Source organism: Lathyrus oleraceus, chromosome 4, assembly GCF_024323335.1.
Source record: "Lathyrus oleraceus cultivar Zhongwan6 chromosome 4, CAAS_Psat_ZW6_1.0, whole genome shotgun sequence".
Taxonomy (NCBI): domain Eukaryota; kingdom Viridiplantae; phylum Streptophyta; class Magnoliopsida; order Fabales; family Fabaceae; genus Lathyrus; species Lathyrus oleraceus.
The window spans coordinates 398281562-398285612 of record NC_066582.1 but is presented as its reverse complement, the minus strand read 5'-3'; the positions used below and the strand labels follow the sequence as shown (position 1 = coordinate 398285612).

The 4051-nt window shown below is 35.4% G+C and overlaps 1 pseudogene; it reads right to left on the bottom strand.

Annotated features, from left to right (window-relative positions):
• Positions 1–262: 262 nt before the first annotated feature.
• On the bottom strand, positions 263–1762 carry LOC127075659 (protein ENHANCED PSEUDOMONAS SUSCEPTIBILITY 1-like; annotated as a pseudogene).
• Positions 1763–4051: the final 2289 nt, after the last annotated feature.

The following is a 4051-nucleotide window of genomic DNA, read 5'->3' as shown; positions in this document are numbered from 1 at the left end:
TTTTGAGTCGCTTCTCTGTTTTCACGTGAAAACTCTTTTTACCAAAATGGAACTCTTCTTCCTTATTTCCAACTTATATATATTTTCCAATAATTATTATTCCAATAATAATAATAATAATAATAATCCAAAAATTCCAATCATTTAATTAAATTAATAAATATAATATTAACTTAAATTAAATAATTATCTTATTTTTATCGGGGTGTTACACAAGACACAAACGAGAAACATCAAATCATATAATAATGAAGGGAAAAAATAGAAGACTTAAGACATGATTATCATTATTAATTTGTTACACAAATACAAAATCCAATTCCTAACTGAAATGGAATACTGAAGATTTAATACTATAGAAGAACATTAACTAGACACAACATCCATAAACTCGTAGTCATTTCCTATTGCCTCCAAATTTTCAAAAGGAAGACAAACTTCAAGATTCATACTACCTTCTTGAACACCTGCACGCACAAAAATCTTCCCATTTCTTTTATTCGCACCCCCACAGGTTTTCCCCAACCAAAATCATTCCCATAAACATCAAACCGAGGTGAACTGCCAATCACCAATGAATTATCATCACGTGTAAAAACAAAACTTGGCGTTATTAACCATTTTTCATACTGATTTTTCAACATGTCATCATTGTGTAAAGCAATTTTCTTGTTAATCTCCCAAGCACCTCTACCAAGCCCTCCATCTTCCAACAATTCACCAGCTTTTATGGTAACCACACACTTTATCACAGCATTACCAAAATAATCCTTTTGCAACGGAGGAATAAACCTTGGTCTAACGCCTATATCCATCACAAAGCTCACTTCTGTTTGTGGGTCAAGGTTTTTGGAACGGGTAACAGAGCGCCAAACGTGAGTGAAAACCGCTTGCAAAGAAGATATGTTCTTTGTACCGGCCTCTAAATTGGCTTTGGATTTTAGTTTTGCAATATTCTCTTTTGATAAATGAAAGAATCTCTCCGACTTCGACACGTGGAGTTTTTCTTCTACATCATTTTGATCATTAAAGAGACTATCTCGTGATTCTAATGGAAAATGAAATCGAATAGGACGTTGAATACTATTCGGAAACCATCGTTCGAATGATGGAACTTTGGAAATTTCAAAATTACCTTTTGAGATTTTGGCCCATGAATTGATGAAATGCCAAACCAAAGTACCATCGACTACCACATGGTTGATTGAGCAGGCAATAACGATGCCATCGGCTAACTCTGTGACTTGGACCGCAAGTAATGGTTGTGCCGACCCGTGATAGTTTTTAAATTTGTTAAGTGGGAAAAATGAATAAAAAATAGAAGGAAGATAAGTGGGTTGAAGGATGTTGTCGACACTAATATTTTCCGTTGCAGCATGGACAAAGAGTGCACCTTGGTTGTTGCAGTTGATGGAACAAGAGATAGTGTTATCTTCATGTTCTGTGATATTGAGACGATCGGTAAAAGGTGGAAAAAACTCAAGAGCATAGGTGAGAGATTGTTTAAGGTGTTGGATTTGACACTTTGTATCTAGTTGAGAAGTGTGGTGATAAAGAAGACCGATTTGACTGTATCCAAATGGGAGGTATTGTAAATCCCATGGAGTAAGATCGATTGTACGAACTTTTGAGCCATAAATATTGTGATTTGGTGCATGAATTATGGTGGTTGAAAGAACTTGGACTGAATTCATGGAATGTTAAGTAAGGAAGTAGTTTTAGCTGTGATGTTGTGCTTAAGTGCGAGACCTATATATAAAAGAGACCCAACCCATTATTTTAAATTTATTCAAAAGTTTATACTAAACTTTATTTATTAATGCTGTTAATAAATTAGTGTCAAAATCAAACAAATAATAGATTTCTTTGTTGAGCGAAAAAATAATACAAGTGACGTACAAGGCATATGCCATAAATCATAAGAGGACAAACAAAACATGACAGAAAATATAATAATTCTAATGATAACTTCAGAAAAACTGTTTGGACCCACTACAGGAATCTAAAACGTTTGGAGAATACAATCCAATGGATCAAAAGTAATACATGGATTAAGAAATAGATAAAATATTCATGTGCTTCTTAGGATTTGTTTTAACTTTTAAAAAATAGATATTTATTTTGTATTTTTAAAAATGGATTTTACAAAAATAATTTTTAAAATATTATAAATTTTTTTAAATTTATTTTTTATAAATTAAAAAATTAATTCTAATATATATAACATAAACCTACATGAATATCAAAATATATTCAAAATCACAATTTTTTTAAAAATATTTTAAAAATATTTTTTATGAAAAATTATTTGAAATAGCTTCAAAATTAAATAATTTTTTTAAAATTTTGATATTCAAAATAAATTCGATAAAATGATAAAATACCTAAAATAATATTTTAAGCATAATTATTTAAATCAAATTTTCATTTAAAACTTTTATGAAAATATCTTTTTAAAAAATTTACATCAAAATATATTATATTATAAAAATTATTTAAAAAATAATCAAAACAAACGGACCCATAATTAAAACCATTTTGAAGATAACACCATGATATATCAATGTTATAAAAATCAGATCGAATTGATATATTCAACGATTAAATCGAGAACGAAAGCAAGGATTGGTCTAAACAATCATCAAAAATATCATTATTTGATTTAGATTAATTATCCGATACAAAAACTAAAATAAAATTTATTATTGCTTTCAATTAAATATCACTTTTTTCAACTTTTCCTTGCTCAAAAGTTTGGAATATATATTTATATATATATATATATATATATATATATATATATAATATATATATATATATATATATATATATATATATTATATATATATTATATATATATATATATATATATATAATATATATATATATATATATATATATATATATATATATATATATATATATATATATATATATATATATATATATATTGTTCTGGACTGGGCCATGACACTAGGCACGGCACGGCCCAATGCTCGCCAAGCCCACGTCCAAACGACCGTGTCCAAACGACCACGAGGACACGTCAGGTGAACGACCGTCCGCCCGACGAACATCTCCCCGGCCCCTTAAATACGTGTCGGACAACGAGCGGGTCCTCCTCGTATGATCTCCATCCACTCATCGTCAACCCACGTCGCGGACACCTAAGTTGTGTCGGGCAGAGCCATAACGGCATCTCACTCACCACGTCACCCAACTCCCCTATATTGTCTCCTTAGGGATAGGGGCAGTTGGACCAGGGGGCAGACCTTGGTCTAGGTCTTAACGCTTCTTACGCGTCCCCTGGCAGCTCCTCCTTGGGCCTAGCTAATCCAGCCCATTAGGAGCCTTGGCCCAGCGCTGGGGGCTCAATATAAATACCCCTTTCATGGCAAAGGGGCAGGTATTCTAACTCACACTCTGATAACCTCATTCTGTACCTTTTCTGACTTAAGCATTGGAGCACCTTGCAGGTACACCCCCCTCTCATTTCATTCTCCGGCCCATTCACCAAGACCTTGGAAGGCCCTCCTGATCAGGTCAGATCAGTGGCGCCGTCTGTGGGAACTAGCTATCCCCATCTTCATCAAACGAGGATCAAAAGCTCATTTATTTCTGTCCTTCCAACATGGCCGGAGAACAACATAGCGATCACAGCCGTCCCCTCGACAACTACAATATGGACGACGGCCCGCCATCCCATGAAACGGGCGCTCGGGACGGTCATCCATCCACCCCGTCTCCAGAGCCCCAAAACAACGGGGATGCCTCTCACGCCCACAATTTAGGGGCAGAGACATTTCATCCCATTCCCGTTCCCGTTGAAGGAGACGCCGTAATGATTGCCATGGTGAATGCCCTCAATCAGGCCGGTTCTATGCTCCACCAGCAGCACGAACGAATCGTGGCCCTCGAAGCCGAACGACAAGAAGCCCGGCCCCAGCCGGTGAGTAGGATACAACAACGTTCGGAGCCAACGAAGAAGCGAGGACGTCGCTCTCCAGAACCCCACGTCAGCAGGGCACGCGCCCGTCGTGACGGTGGTCGA